This window comes from Orcinus orca, chromosome X (genome assembly GCF_937001465.1).
Source record: "Orcinus orca chromosome X, mOrcOrc1.1, whole genome shotgun sequence".
Classification (NCBI taxonomy): Eukaryota; Metazoa; Chordata; class Mammalia; order Artiodactyla; family Delphinidae; genus Orcinus; species Orcinus orca.
In genome coordinates, this window is record NC_064580.1 from 9267894 (window position 1) to 9285590 (window position 17697).

Below are 17697 nucleotides of genomic sequence, written 5' to 3' on the forward strand. Positions count from 1 at the left end.
CCTATTTACATAGCATTTACATTGCGTTAGGTATTATAAGTAATCTAGAGCTGATTTTAAGTAGGTATACAGGAGTATGTGTGGAGGTTATAGGCAGATACCATACCATTTTATATCAGGGACTTGAGCATCCTTGGATTTTGGTATCCAAGGAGGGTCTTGGAAACAATCCCCTGTGGATACCGAGGGACGACTGTATATAAAATTGGTCGAAGTGGGCGAGTTCTGGGGCTCTCATTCCCAAACACTCTGCCATTCTGAAGGGCTCTTGAGGGACCCTCACTGACCCTGAAGGTGCATTGGAACAAAATCTTAAACCTCACCTCTTTCCCAGGGCAGTTCAGTGAGACTCAGAGAAGCTGAGCTGCTCACAATTGCTCAGTGGTTCAATAACACTTGGACCCAGGCCTGGGAATCTGGATCCCGAGCCTGGCCTGTTTCACTAGCCTCCTCGTCCTTTCATTATGCGTACCTGGTCCAAAGAGTCACAGCCAAATCCAGTTTTGACTTCTCAAAACATGATTCAACTGGAAGATAAGTGGAAATGATGGTTGATTAATATTGAAAGTGAATGAAAGAATGAATGGGGAGGACATTGCAACACCAGGAGAGATTTGGGGGTTTTTTTTGCGAGGTGTCCTTTGGCTTGAAACTCAGGCTGTGATGGGCTCAGTTGTCCCTGTGAGGTTTGCTCCTGACCCTCTAAGGAAACTCAGAGGGTCAGGAGCAAACTCAGAAGCTCAGGAAACTCAGAGGGTCAGGAGCAAACTCAGAGGCTCAGTTGTCCCTGTGAGGTTTGCTCCTCTTATCCTGGGAATAAGAGGCTGGAGAGGAAGATACCTCATCTGGGGAAGGGTAGACAATTCTAGAGTATTTTGTGAGTACAGACTCATGCTTGTCCTTCCATGTCACCCTTCTGTCAGTGCTGCTTCTGCTCTGGACTTCATTCTCTTCTACATCTGGAGGTTTCTAAGGAGAAAGTAAGGTGTGAGCTTCAGAAAATAGAGGTTCAAATCGTAGCTCTGCTGAGTAACCTTGGGCAATTTATGTAATCCCTGGACATTTCTGTTGTTCCTTCTCTACAGTAGAAAACAATGATGCCTGTTATCTCACAGCATTGCTTTGAAGACCGTTTATGATAATATCTGAAATAGCACTGAGTAGCCTCTCTCCTGGATGTATATCTCAGGGAAATTCTCACACAGATACAGAAGGAACATTTATGAAGGTGTTCATCATGACATTTATAGTGGTGGGAGTGTGGGAGGTTATTAGTCAACTGTGGTGAAAGCATACTCTGGAATATCTCTTAGCAATGAGAAGGAACACACTGGATTTGCACACAGCAACGTGGGTAGATCGTGAAAACAGTGCTGTGTGAAAAAAAGTCAGGAAGAGAATGCTGTGGGTTTAGAGCCCAATGCCATGCATGTAACATCAAATACATGTACACAAACACACCCCTAAATGCTATACAAGGTCATATACAAATAAAAGATACACATCAAATACACTAGAGTGGTAGAGTGGGGGAATGGGGGTAGAGAATAAATAAAAGAAAATCAGAGGGCATCCCTGGTGGCGCAGTGGTTGAGAGTTCACCTGCCGATGCAGGGGACACGGGTTCGTGCCCCGGTCCGGGAAGATCCCACATGCCGCGGAGCGGCTGGGCCCGTGAGCCGTGGCCGCTGAGCCTGCGCGTCCGGAGCCTGTGCTCCGCAACGGGAGAGGCCACAACGGTGAGAAGCCCGCGTACCACAAAAAAAAAGAAAGAAAGAAAGAAAGAAAATCAGGCCTTGTAGAGTCCAATGATGAAAATGTGCCACAAACCAGGGAGTTTGATTAATTTAACCTTCTGCATCGGAAACCCTAAAATACAATTGCTTAGCAGTGAGCCAGTCACATAGTAGGCCTGGTTATACCTAACTCTGGACCAGGATTTCTCAGTCCCAGCATGAGTGACATTTGGGATTGGATCATTCTTTGTCATGGGGGTGCTGGCTTATGCATTGTAGAACATTTAGCAGCATTCCTGGCCTCCAACAACTGGTTGCCAGTAGCATCCCTTCCCTACTTGTGTCAATCCAAAATATGTCCAGACATTGCCCAAGACCCTAGGGGTGCAGAGTCACCCCTGGTGGAGAACCACTGACTTAGAGAGTGGTGATAGAGAAACTGAGGATGCACTACCAGAATAGTCTCACTGCTATGTGCTGGGTGAAGTTAGAGCTAAAAAAATCTGTATTTGGTATGAGAAAGTTACGTTCAGGCAGAGAAGCAAAGAAAGAAAGAGACAGGAAGAACAAAGTATCAACAACAATCGGACCTCCGTACCACTAATAGAGTTCCCTTTGGAAAACACTCGCCATCAGAAGGCACAAGCATATTTCAGTTGTAATGAAGTTAAGGAAAAGCACTTCATCATTATGATGTTTGTGTATGAGTATATATATACATATATACACACTCACATGTATGATTCTTTCTTCATTTAGTCATAAGACGATAGTATCCTGAATATTATTGCTTCTTCCCCTGTTGGTTCTGAGTACGGTGAATTGTTAATACTTTTCTTTTTGAGTCATGTTCTAAACAGATAGTCCATACTTTGACAGAGTGAAAGATTATTAATTCTTCAGGAGAAATTTGGGGACTTTCTATCATATAGTGAGTGGTCAATAAATACCGACTGGACAATATCTGCTGTGATTTTGTCTGCTCTGTGGTATACATTTTAATGCATCCTTGTGTACCTTGTATTCTGTCACTTGTAATTTATGTCGTCTTGGAAAGGTAGATCCTCAGTTTAAATATATTATTAGCATTCCTTGAAAACATCTGTTTTGTAAGCATCCCATCAATTCTGTTTCCACGACATGGTGATGATCAAATTGGAAGATGTTAGAAGAGGTAAAGAAAAAGGGGAATGAGGATGTTATAGCTTTCTAAAACTCTGGCTGGTGTTAACTAAAAGTGATGGCACTTTTAGTCCCCTTGTCATTTTGATGTATCTCCAAATTTTTGTAAACGGATTTTCTTTTAAGCTTCAAAGATTACAAGCTATACAATATTCCAGCTCAGCTGCTGTAATTGATTAGCCGCATCTTCCATTTTGACAGTGCGGTGGCCAGGGTAAAAAATAATAGATGATAGTTCCAGCCTTCTAAATTGAACTTCAGTCTGTTGCATTTCAGCCTAGGACAAAAGAGTTTCCTTAGAGGGTCTAAGTTTCTCTTTGACCTCAGTGTTTTCAAGTGTGATGCATACTTAATTTTGCAGAAACTCTTCATTTCAGTCTATAAAGCTGTGCTACTTGGGTTTTGCTATACACTAAAGTTAGTTCCTACACTCAGATAGCTGGGAGGAAGACCAAAACAAAGCCTCTTTTAGACAGTAAGTTCGCTCAGGGTCAATACATGGATCTGAAAGAAAATACTTTTCTCAGATAACAGAAAAACTCGTCATTTTCTCAATCCAATCCTTTATGTATGAAAATGTATTAGTATCCCATAAATTTGGAAATGTGTATGCATCATTACAGCATTTTAAAGAAAATTCCCATTCAGATGTACACCTCAAAACACTAAACTGAGAAAAAGATTTCAATATATCAAAATTCCAATTTGAACTGCTTGCCCAAAGTTTTACATAAGGTAGGAATTTTTTCAACTACATTTACAAAATAGGGAAAACTGATTGGTAAATTTGGGATAATGTAAACCTGCTAATCTTTGAGTTCTTTAAACTGTTCTCACATAGAAGCTTCCTCATCAACAGATTACCACTTGCAACCATTTCTCAACCTCCGTTCAGAGTGACCAATGATAGTGAAGTGATGGCCCCGTACCTGGATCTGTGGTTGGCCCTGGACCTGGACCAGGATTTGGAATCTGCAGGAACATGGGTTGCTGAGAGCCAGGTGGTCTATTAAGGCCCAAGCCAATAGGGAGGCAGCTGAGAGTCCGACTCCTTGAAGTTCCCCTCAAACAGCAGGGCCAAAGGCTTAGAGGTGAACTAGGTAGAGGTCAAGACTTCACCGTTCAGAGCCCAGTCGGGATAAAATCAGAGGTTTGGGGCAAGGCAGAATGGAGGAGCCATTGTGAAAATAGCCCCTTGCATGCTCTCGAACCTTCCTCCAGTCCCATTTCATAGACATACGCCCTAGTTGCAAGGAGAGGGGACTGAAAATATGAGTCTTTTTTAAGTGATGGGGGCACCCATGTGCTGCTGGAAGACTAGAAGGCTTGCTCGGATTGCCTGAGGGGGTCACTGAGGAGGCCTAGGTGGCCACCGAGCCAATAACGTTTTCAGAGGGGACCACGGCCGCCTGGACACAGAGCCCCACCACAGACTCCTGAGAGCCACACAGCTGTCACAACAGAACACAGACATAAGATGCCATGACGTATGGAGCCAGTGGCACATTGATGAGGACAGGTGAGCTGCAAAGGAGGGATGCTATTTGCTCTTCCTTATGTGACCTCATGCCTGCGTACTGTCCATGATGTTATGGCCCACAGAAGCATAGAGCAAAGGATTCAGTTATTATCATTTCATTCTGCCTCTTTTATAGGAGCTAAACATTAGTAAAAACCGTGTTAGAATAGTTGCTGTAATTTCTTAGGCTATTGCTCTATTTGGAGCTTCTGAAAACAATCTAACTTACTTTCTAAAATCTTGACTGTCCTGTAGAGATCTGGAAAATCTCTTATGAATGGGGAAAGCAGGGAAACAGCAATGTATATTACCCATGAAGAAGGAAATTCTGTTGAGGCATGACGTATAGGCAGTAAAATGCAAAGATCTTAAGTGCGCAGTTCAGGGAGTTTTAACAGAGGAATACGTCCATGTACCCATCGCCTCAGTCAAGATATGGAACATTTCTATCTCCCCAGAAAGTTCCCTCCTGTCCCTTTCCAGTCAAAACTCCCTCTACCTCATCCACTCCCAACCCCAAGCCACTACTATTTGAATTTTTCACTATAGATGTTTTGATTGTTCTAGAAATGGATATAAATAGAACCATGCCATATGTACTCTCTCCATCTGACTTCATTCACTCAACATACTGATTTTGAGAGTCATTCATGTTGTTGCATGTATCAGTACTTCCTTTTTATTGCTGAGTAATATAACATCACAATTTGATTATCCACTCACTTGTTGATGGAAATTTGCATGTTTCCAGTTCTTGTCTGCTATGAATCAAGTTCCTATGAACATTTACATACAAGTCTTTCTGTAGACATATATTTTCATTTCCCCTGGGTAACTACCTAGGAGTCTAATACCAGGATTAAGAATATGGAAACTATATAAGAAAGTGTCAAACTCTTTTCAAGCTATATCCTACCATTTTATACCCCCGCCAACAATGTCTGAAAATTCTTGTTGCTCCATACCCTAGCTACCACTTGTTCATGCTCATCTTTTCATTTAAACTATCTTACTAGGTTTACAGTATGTATCGTGGTATCTCATTGTGGTTTTACTTTGCGTTTCCTGATGACTGGTGTTGCTGAGTATCTTTTCAGGTGCTTATTGGTCATCTATAATTTTCTTTTGCAAAGTGTATTTTCAAGTCCCGTTTAAAAATTTTAGTTGTCTTTTTATTATTGATTTGTCGCAGTTCCTTTTAGCATCTGGATTTGTGTACTTTGTCATGGATTATTGCAAATCTGATCATAGTCTGTGGGTTTTCTTGATGTTGTGTTTTGGTGAGCAGAAACTTTTAATTTTGATGAAGTGTGGTTTATGACTTTTTATTTTATGGTTAGTGCCTTTTGGGTCCTGTTTAAAGACATCTTTGCTTACTTCAAGGTCAAGAAGATATTTTCCAGTGATTCCCTCAAGAAATATTATGGTTTTTGCGTTTACATTTAGGCCTATGATCCTATGAAGGTATTTATATCATTTTCTACTTATATACACATCTGTCAGGGATATGAAAAACAACTTATATGACAAAACATCTCTTTGTGAAAATAATGGCATGCAAAACATATGTCCTAAAAATAAGTTATTCATAGCGGCCTATTAAATTGCAATCATGTATTAGTAAGCAAGTGATTTAGAAAATCAGCTGCCTTTCATTCTATTGGGAGAGCTTGCTAATTAATGTACAACTCGCTTTGTAATAATATGGGAAAGATTATCTAGCTGAATTCAGTTTTGCTAACAAAAGAATGTGCAGGTTTTTCCGTACTTTTCTTTTACACAGATGCATTTCGCAATTTGAAATAATTTCTTATCAATGCCATATTGTCTCTAGAAATCTCTTTCCTCAGCTTCTATGCAGAACAACTCATCATCCCCTTTCTTTTATGAGTGGCACATGGTGAGGCCTCCAAGAGGTACTGAGGATGGTCTTTATCAGCAGCAAGGCCAGCTGGTACAACCTTCATCTCTATTTCCAAGCAGAAACTCCAGAACAGTTCAGTTTGCAAATGGAAATTCCTCCCTCCCTTCCTCCTTCTTCCATTCATCAAAAGTTTGAAACAGGGCTTCCCTGGTGGCGCAGCAGTTGAGAGTCCACCTGCCGATGCAGGGGACACGGGTTCGTGTCCCGGTCCGCGAAGATCCCACATGCTGCAGAGCGGCTGGTCCCGTGAGCCATGGCCGCTGAGCCTGCGCATCCGGAGCCTGTGCTCCTTAACGGGAGAGGCCACAACAGTGAGAGGCCCGCGTACCGCAAAAAAAAAAAAAAAAAAAAAAAGTTTGAAACACTTCTGATTTACCTGAGGTAGTATACATAATTAGAGGAGCCCCAAGGATCATTTCTTGATCATTAAATGTAGTTTTCTTATTAATTTTTATCTACATGAAATATGTGAATAATTAACTGTATCAGTCTCTCTAACGCTAGAGAAACAGAACCAATAGGATATATGTGTATGTATATGTATGTGTGTGTATGTACATTATACATACATACCTATATAACATATATACCTATATAACATACATTGAAGAGATTTATTTTAAGGAATTGGCCCATGTGATTGTGGGGCTGCCAGCTCTGAAATCTGTAGGGGCAGGCTGGCAGGCTGGCAACTCAGACAGTAGTTGGGTGTGTAGGGTAGGCCAGCAAGCTAGAAACTCGGGCAAAACTTCTCTGTAACAGTCTTAAGGCAGAATTGCTCCTTCTTGGGGAAACCTCAGTTATTGCTTTTAAGGCCTTCAACTGATTGGATAAGGCCCACCCACATTATGGAGAGTAATTCCCTTTACTTAAAGACAACTGATCATAGATGTTAATCACATCTACAAAATACCTTAACTAGACTAGTATTTGATCAACCAACCAACCATAGCCTAGATAAGTTGACACATCATATTTAACCATCACGATAATATTTAGCAGATTCTTGACTAGTAAGTCATTTGGAACAAAAATATTTTATAATAAAGCCCAATTTTCCAAAAGCAATACAATCATTAATTTTTGAGCCAGACTTTTATGAGTCAGGGGAGGACTGGGAGACTACAGCTTTTCAACAGAGAACAGGCAGGCAGAGGACGTGTGGGGAGGGTCTGTCCTGGGAAGACCCCATAGCCTCCTGCTTGGTTACATCACTCTGGTCCTGGCCACTATCATGTCTCCTGTGGACCACTGAGATACTTTCCTAACCCTTCCTCCTGCTTCTCTATTTGCCCTCACAATCCATTTTCCATTTACAAGTTATTTTAATAACTATAGTACTATGACTTTACTAGATAGTCAGGATATAAAAAGACTGTAGGGTTCACTCAGGCCTCTGGAGCTGGAGGAGAAAGTATTCAGTATCTTCATCAGGCAAATATATTCAAAACCTCATCATTTAGATTTGGAGGAGAGGTTCCAGGCTTTCATTGGTGAACTGAAGATTCAGATTACATGGAATTGAGCTGTGAGACCACCCCATGTGGAAAGCATTAATGTGTCAGCTATAAAGAGCCTTCAGTGTGTCCCTTGAGCGTTGTGTATGAGCATCTATTCATAGGGTCTGAGGCATGGGCCTCTTTTCAGGGAACTAGAAGACAAGCCTAAACATCACCCAGAGAGGTAACCCAACATTCTTGGAGGATGCCATAATTGCTTGAATGAAAACATTAAGATGCTTAATGCTTAAGGAAACAGTTATGTTTCCTTAGTGGATAGACATCCTTTAATCCAAGGAAAAGTTAGAATTCAGAAAAAATTTTTAAGAGAATCAAAACTATAGCATTAATATTTTTGTGGTTAAGAATAACCTATACCTATTTGCTATTTAAGGTGTTTCTAACATTTGAGAGAATTTATCCTATTAAAATAACCAATCAGCTTTGTGATACCAATTCAAAATATGTATTTGAATTACTGATTTAAACTTGTGATTTTAGCTTGAAATCTTATGAAGTTTATAAGCAATATTGAAGTGGAGCAGGACCCTGTGGGGCCCTCCCTGGTACAGATTCTTTCCGTGTCCTCCTCCCCAGCTCCATTTCTTATTTGCAGGAAAGAGGCTTCAGCCTCCTTGACCTTCCCTGAGTTCCAAAGGGCAGATTGGAACAGTTGCTAATCAGGGAAGGGAGGGAATGAAGAAACAAAGGAGGAACAGTCAAGAAACAGTAGAGCAGCAGAAGAGGAAGTCAGAGAGTAGAAGTATAAGGGGGACTCAGTACATGAGAAGTTCTCCATTGCTGGCTTGAAGGAGGGAGCCACATGGAAAGGACCTAAGAGCAGCCTCTAGGAGATGAGATCAATCCCCTTCCAATAGCCAGCAAAGAAACAGGGCCTCAGTCCTACAACCACAGAGAACTGAATTCTGCTAACAATAAGAATGAGCTTGAAAGCATATATTTTTCCCCAGAGCCTCCTGAAAAGAACCCAGCCTAGTCAACAAGTGGATTCTGGCCTTGTGAGAACCTGAGCAGAGAACCCAATCAAGTTTACCCAGACTGTGACCTACAGAACTGTGAGTTAATAAATGGGAGGGAGGGAGGGAGGGAGGGAGGGAGGGAGAGAGAGAGAGAGAGAGAGAGAGAGAGAGAGAGAGAGGGAGAGAGAGGGAGAGAAAGGAAGGAAGGAAGGAAGGAAGGAAGAAAGGAAGGAAGGGAAAGAAAGAAAGAAGGAAAGGGGGAAGGAAGGAAGGAAGAAAGAAAGAAAGAAAGGAGGAAGGAGGGAAGAAAGAAAGAAAGAAAGAATAGTGCAGCCTTGGGGCAGAGTCCTTGGTCCTCGTCAACGAATATTACATAACTATATCTTTCAGTTCTTCTGTGGGAACTCACACAGGTGGGCAAGGGTAGCTTCAAAACTTAGGTTTATTAACATATTTACAAATTTAATTCATTAGATTTATAAACATTACTTAAGTACTTGTGAAGGTTTGTTACTCACACAATTGAAGCATGTAAAAAAGAAATAGAATATATTAAAACTTTAAATGCTGGCACAGAAAAAGAAATACAGATCAATGGAACAGGATAGGAAGCCCAGAGATAAACCCACACACATATGGTCACCTTATCTTTGATAAAGGAGGCAAGAATATACAATGGAGAAAAGACAGCCTCTTCAATAAGTGGTGCTGGGAAAACTGGACAGCTACATGTAAAAGAAAGAAATTAGAACACTTCCTAACACCATCGACAAAAATAAATTCAAAATGGGTTAAAGACCTAAATGTAAGGCCAGACACTATAAAACTCTTAGAGGAAAACATAGGCAGAACGCTCTATGACATAAATCACAGCAAGATCCTTTTTGACCCACCTCCTAGAGAAATGGAAATAAAAACAAAAATAAACAAATGGGACCTAATGAAACTTAAAAGCTTTTGCACAGCAAAGCAAACCATAAACAAGACGAAAAGACAATGCTCAGAAGGGGAGAAAATACTTGCAAAGGAAGCAACTGACAAAGGATTAATCTCCAGAATATACAAGCAGCTCATGTAGCTCAATATCAAAGAAACAAACAACCCAATCCAAAAACGGGCAGAAGACCTAAATAGACATTTCTCCAAAGAAGTTATACAGATTGCCAACAAACACATGAAAGGATGCTCAACATCACTAATCATTAGAGAAATGCAAATCAAAACTGCAATGAGGTAGCACCTCACACCAGTCGGAATGGCCATCATCAAAAATTCTACAAACAATAAATGCTGGAGAGGGTGTGGAGAAAAGGGAACCCTCTTGCACTGTTGGTGGGAATGTAAATTGATACAGCCACTATGGAGAACAGTATGGAGGTGCCTTAAGAAACTAAAAATAGAATTACCATATGATACAGCAATCCCACTACTGGGCATATACCCTGAGAAAACATAATTCAAAAAGACACATGCACCCCAGTGTTCATTGCAGCACTATTTACAATAGCCAGGACATGGAAGCAACCTAAGTGTCCATCAATAGATGAATGGATAAAGAAGATGTGGCACGTATATACAAGGAATATTACTCAACCATAAAAAGAAACGAAACTGAGTTATATGTAGTGAGGTGGATGGACTTAGAGTCTGTCATACAGAGTGAAGTAAGTCAGAAAGAGAAAAACAAATACCGTATGCTAACACATATATATGGAATCTAAAAAAAAAAAAAGCACAGTTCTGATGAACCTAGGGGCAGGACAGGAATAAAGACACAGACGTAGAGAATGGACTTGAGGACACGGGGAAGGGGAAGGGGAAAGTGGGACGAAGTGAGAGAGTAGCATGGACATAAATACACTACCAAATGTGAAATAGATAGCAAGTGGGAAGCAGCTGCATAGCACAGGGAGATCAGCTCGGTGCTGTGTGATGACCTAGAGGGGTGGGATAGGGAGGGTGGGAGGGAGACACAAGAGGGAGGGGATATGAGGATATATGTATACATATAGCTGATTCACTTTGTTATATAGCAGAAACTAACACACCATTGTAAAGCATTTATACTCCAAAAAAGATGTTAAAAAAAAATTTAAATGCTGTTTAACATACTAAAGAGAGTGTAATCAACTGCATTGGCGATGGGAGCATGCATTAATGATCCCCCAAGTGTGATTATTAAAACTTGGTAGATTTATAAATACAATAATATGATTAGTAAATTGAATGTAAAAGCTAAGAGGAACTGGTTTTTTTTTTTTTTTTTTTGCGTTACGCGGGCCTCTCACTGTTGTGGCCTCTCCCATTGCGGAGCACAGGCTCCGGACGCGCAGGCTCAGTGGCCATGGCTCACGGGCCCAGCCGCTCCGCGGCATGTGGAATCATCCCGGATCGGGGCACGAACCCATGTCCCCTGCATCGGCAGGCGAACTCTCAACCGCTGTGCCACCAGGGAAGCCTATTTATTGACATTTAATAATTAACCTTAGTACTGTTAAGTAGTCAGGAGTTACCCAAGGATTGTGGGTCGGCTCTTAACATATGTATGTGAACAAGAAGGTTCACTTAAATGGTCCCTCACACAGCAGGGTTGGTTGGAAGGACAAATAACTGTAGCAATTGAGGATGCAGATTTCTAGAAGTTTGGTTACTGCTTCTAATCAGCAAATGTTCAGAAATACTGAGATTGAGTCTTGGGGTGTCTTGCCATACTATGAAGAAATGTTTTTTCTAACTGAGAAAATAATAACTTGTTTAACTCACCCACTAACCTTCAAAGTAGGCACTGTTATTCTCCTCATTGTTCAAATGAGGAAGGAGAGGTGCAGGATGTTTACGTGATTTGCTGAACAACACAGCAAGCAAAGAATGGAACTGAGATTCACTCTCAGAGCTCCAGAGAATGAGATCTTAACTGTCTGCCTTAAGACTTCTCGTTGTATAGAGTGTGAAGCAAAATTACAGAAGTAGCTGATCAATTACTGAACAACTGGAAGCACTACCTGGGCAAAGTTGTGGGGTCATTGAAGTCCATTCCTCCTTGCTCTCATCCTAACCTTTTTGTGTCCTGTCAACCTAAATAAACTTAAGAGGCAATAATCAAGCAAAAAAAGTTTATTTGGATCAAAGTATGCGATTTGGGGCACACAGATTTGGGTAGCTTCCCAAACAGTGTCCTGCTAGGGAGTAAAAGTCAGGGGCTTTTAAAGGCAAAGAAGAGAGGTTTGCATTACAAAGAATTTTGTAATTTTCAAGTTGGAGGCAGAAGCTAGTCTTGGCTAAACATGGTTGAATACTAAGGCTGTTACTAGAGGGAGGTAAAAGTTTGTTAATGTGACAAGTTGCAGGTGTTCTTGCAGAGTCCTTGGAGTATTTGTGGTTTGGCCCAGTTCAGAAGTTCATGGTTCCTGCTGGTGAGGATGTGCATAAGGGTCACCTCCTTAATGGCCTCCCAGCTCCATTTTAAAACCCCTTGACATAGGTGACTCCATTTTATTTCACGTTTTACAGTCCTTTCTCCTAATTCTCTTGGAATCTGTCATCCTCCCCCTATATGGCAAGGTTAAGTCTGTGATCTGAGACTCCCCACCAATTGGTTAGTAAAGATTTCCATCTTCAGCTGTATTGGTGTTTATTTCAATTGTCATTTTCTTTGTTGTCTCTTCTCTCCAAATGTGGCTTTTACCTCAATATTAAAACAATTCCAGCCTTCAGGAAACAGGTGGATAGATATTTGTAGAGTAAAAGTGTTCCTAAAAATCTCGGATAATCCCTCGTTTCCTGCCAGAGGCTGCTCTAGCCCGTTCTAAAGGGTTATAGCTGGACCTCTTGGCAGTTGTCAGAAAGGGAATAGTTTGTATTGCTTGTCATCAGCTTTATACAGAAAATGAAGTGTGTCTTAGGTCTACCAGCAAGCCTGCTCTGGTCTTTGTCTATTCTCTCTTGCCTTATGTGATGTTTTAAAATATGTCCACAAATTCTTTGACTCATTCTAAAGAAAGTAGAGCCTAATTCCTCTCCCCTCAAGTGTGGCATTGACTAAATGTCTTGCTTCTAATAAATCATGTAAGGTGGAAGTGATAATACATGACTTCTGAGACTACATCGTAAAAGGCACTGTGGCTTTCCCCTTGCTCACACTTGGATCACTCACTGTGGAGAAAGCTGACTGTCGTGTCATAAGGGCATCCAAGCAACCTATGAACAGGTCCACGTAGCAAGGAACTGAGGCCTCCTGCCAATAGCCAGCATCAACCTGTCCACCATATGAGCCATTTTGGAAGCAGATCCTTCAGCCCCAGTCAAGCTTTCAGATGATTGTAGCCCAGCCAATACCATGACTGCAGTCTCATTAGAGACTCTGAACCAGAACCAATCCCCTAAGTTGCTCCCAAGGTTTTTACCCACAGAAACTGCAAGGTAATAAATGTTTGTTGTCTTAAACTGCTAATTTTTAGGGTAATTTGTTATGTAGCAGTAGATACCTAATACATTTTCCTTGGTTGAACCCCTATCTGGGCATCTTCACATCTTCACTTACTCCTAAATAACTCCTGCTCACACTGACTCACTCAAGGCTCCTAAGAACATATCTGGTTTTTTCCAGCACCTTTGAATACCTCATATTTAAAGTAATATTTGTATCACAAACTCCCTTATGTCATGCCTTGGATTGAATTTTATATGATCAATGTTATATTTTCTTCAGGTATTGAAGCTTTAAACAATGAAGCATGTTGTCGGAAATCTTTATCATTCTTCACAGAAAAATTCCTGTAATTTTTGGATAGTTTAAATATATTATGCCTATTCTACATTCTCCTTCTAGGCATTAAGACCTTATAGTCATGACTTCATTCTGATAAAGCCCCTTAGACGTGCAGGGGTCTCATCCTCCTACTTTGTGGTCTGTGGTTAAGAAAGTTGAGTAGGTATGTTTATGCTGTATGCTCAAATTTTAGATCAGTAGTGCTCAACCTTGACTACGTGGTAGAATCACCTGGAGCACTTCATAAAGATTTAAATCAGTATCTCTGTTGGGGTGAGGACAGGAGTCTATATATTTCAAAAGACTTCAATGTCTCTATTAGGCAACCAAGTTTGGGGACCACTCCTTCGGGTTATAGCCAGCATAGAATTCAGTCTATCATTGCCAGCTCTAAAGAAAACACACTGCTTGTGGTTCGGCTACTATTTAGCCATGTAATCTTAGGAAAGTCACTTTACCTCTCTGGACATCCATTTTCCATTGTAGGATAGAGCAGTGGTTCTAACCCTTGGCTCTGGTGCTGGGGAGCTTCCTGGTTCCTGAGTCTCACCCCCAGAGATTCTCGTACAACTGTTTTGGGGTGTGCTCTGGGCGTAAGGAGTTTAAGAAGTCCCCACCATGGTGATTCCAAATATGCAGTCAAGATTGAGAACTAGTAAACGGATTACTGCTAAGATCCTTTCCAGCTCTATTTTTATTTTCAGTGCCTGTGATTTGGGTTGACGTGAGAAAACCAAGGAATTCTCAAGCTTCATAGCTGACTCTTGACAGATATGGTGCGTTATTCATGAGTTATTTGAAGTTATTCAATAAATAAAAGGTTTGGAACTGGAAAGGGTTAACCTTTGAACACTTTCAGAGGAGTTGAGTTCTTAGTAAAGTTTGGGAAGTCAGGGAGGACTACGGAACAACTAAGAGGAGTAGCTCTTCTGACACCAATTTTCATGGGTGGTCTGTGAACGAAACGCCAACTTACTCAATTTTTCCAAAACTAGACACTGACTGTGACTTTTTTATGCTTGTCCCCCTAACAACCTTATTGTCTTGATACTGCACCATGGCAACAAATAAAGTTCACATCATCTTTTATTTTTATTCCTTAAATAATGCGATGGAGGAAATGTTGTGCTTTCATTTCTAGAAGCAGGAATGGAAACAATTCTGTGGTTGCTTCACAGAATTCCTCGTGCTGGTTTGAAATCAGTGGTTTCAGTAAGGGCTGCTTGTGGGAAGTGATCTCTAAGATAGCCCCAATGATTCCAATATTCATGCCCTTGTGGAATCTCATCTTGAGTGCAGGCTGGACCTAGTCATATGCTTCTAATCAATAGGATACAGCAAAAGTAATTGGATGTCTCTTCTGGTTTTAAAAGACAAAATATTCACACACTCTCTCTGACTCATCTCATGGGCTGGCTTTTTAACAATTTTACTGTATTGAAGTATAGTTGATTTACAATGTTTTGTTAACTTCTGCTGTACAACAAAGTGATTCAGTTATACATATGTATATACATTCTTTTTCATATTCTTTTCCATTATGGTTTATCACAGGATATTGAATATAGTTCCCTGTGCTCTACAGTAGGACGTTGTTGTTTATCCATCCTATATATAATAGTTTGCATCTGCTAACCCCAAACTCCCAATCCATCCCTCTCCCATCCCCCTCCCCCTTGGCAAATACAAGTCTGTTCTCTATGTCTGTGAGTCCGTTTCATAGATAGGTTCATTTGTGTCATATTTTAGATTCCACATATAAGTGATATCATATGGTATTTGTCTTTCTCTGTCTGGCTTACTTCACTTAGTATGATCATCTCTAGGTCCATCCGTGTTGCTGCAAATGGCATTATTTCATTCTTTTTTTATGGCTGAGTGGTATTCCATTGTATATATGTACCACATCTTCTTTATTCATTCATCTGTCGATGGACATTTAGGTTGTTTCCATGTCTTGGCTATTGTGAATAGTGCTGCTATGAACATAGGGTTGCAGGTATTTTTTTGAATTATAGTTTTGTCTGGATATATGCCCAGGAGTGGGATTGCTGGATCATATGGTAGTTCTATTTTTAATTTTTTAAGGAAACTCCGTACTGTTTTCCATAGTAGCTGCACCAATTTACATTCCCAACAGTGTAAGAGGGTTCCCTTTTCCCCATACTCATCGGCTGGCTTTGATGAAGCAAACTGGAGAGGCCAGCATGGTAAGGAACTGAGGATAGCCTCTACTCAACTGCCCGTGAGGACCTGAGGCTCTTAGTCTAACAACGCTTGAGGAGGTGAATCTTGCCAACAACCACCTGAGTGAGTTTGGAAGTGGATTCTTCCTCATCAGTCCTTCAGACGAGACTTAACACCTTGATCGCAGCCCTGTGAGAGACCCTGAAGCAGAGGACTCAGTTAAGCTGTGCCCAGATCCCTCACCAACAGAAACCATGGGATAATGAATGTGTGGTGTTTCAAGACGCTAAGTTTTAGGGTAATTTGTTAGAGAGCAATAGATAACTAATACAGTGCTGATGGTGAACATGGCTGGAGAAAGTTTCAGGCCATGCTCTTTTTTGAGACTTGGAGCTCAGTGAAGGCAATGGTAACAGCTGAGTTCAAGCAGGATTCAGCTCTACAGAGGCTGACTTCAAGGATGTCTGTGCTCTGATCTTCCATAGGGTGTCTGCAGTGTTTGTCATCCAGCAGTCAGGCTTCATGCCTCCTGGCACGAATGCTCATTTTGATAAGTCTGTAACTAGGGGAATGAATCTGCTGGTAAAGGAAGAAGGGAAAGAAGGAAATGGAATACAGGCTTGCTGAATGTAAGCATGTGCTCAGCACTTGACCCAAACATTAGTCATAAGTGTAAGGTCAGTGTGGTTCTCCCATTTCACCCAGGGCGACAGAGGCTCATGGCAGCTATGTCGTTCATTTGGACCCCAACCTAAACTTTCCTAGGTACGGTTTTTTCCATTACACCAAGATGTGTTTATAATTAATCATTGGGATCTGAATGGGTTATTCTCACTTATAATTACAGCTACACAAATATGAAAAATGACCTCCCTAACACACACACACCAATTTTTGCTGAGTTGTAATCATTCTCATCATCGTGTCTGTCATTTCCGTGGAGAGAGCAAGAAGCAATGCAGCATGTTTTTGGGGTTTTTTTTTGACTCTTAGTTCCAAGTTCAGTTGGAAATAGGTTTCATTTCCTTTGCTAGTGCCAATGGATTGGTAGTGATTGCTGGAATTCAGTGTAAAGAAGAATCCTGGGGCCAAGTTTAGGCTCAGTTAGAAAAATTGTGATCAATTAGAGATTAGCTGGGAGTAGAGTAGACAAGGATTTCCATTGTTTTTTCTTTTTTCTTTTTTTTTCTTTTTGGCCACACCGTGCGGCCTGCGGGCATCTTAGTTCCCTGACCAGGGATCAAATCCCTGCCCCCTGCAGTGGAAGCGCGGAGTCTTAACCACTGGACCGCCAGGGGAGTCCCTCCATTGTTTTTTTCTAATAAATGTCAGTCCTGACATAGGCTTCTAAATAGGATGACCAGTTCATTCTGGTTTGTGTAGCGCTTTCCTGGTTTTAGCCCTGAAAGTCCTGCGTCCTGGCAACTCCCTCAATCCCAAGCAAAACAGAACTGTTGGTCACCTTGTACCAAGGTATCTTTCTGGATGCCAGGTAGACTGGAAATTGGAGGTTTCGTAGTGCCTTGCTACTCACATTTGATCCAGGGACCAGCAGGATCAGTATCCCCTGGGAGCATATTTGCAACACAGACTCTCAGGCGCCACTCCAGACCCGCTGAAGCGGAATCTACACTTCGCCAAGGTCCCCCAGGATTCATGCACATTGAAGTGTGAGCAGCTGCCCTGGGGCATTAGGCCCTGCCGGAGGACCACTGCTTATCAATCAATGGCTCCAAGCCCTTCTCAGCTAAAACACCCAAGATGGATTGCTTCACGCAAGTGACACAGCGTCATGAACACGCCCCATGCTCTGCAGAAGTGCGTGGGCAACGGCACAACCCTCTCCCACTTGAGCTCTCTTGCAACTGCTGTAACCGACACTGCAGTGACACAGCAGTGTGA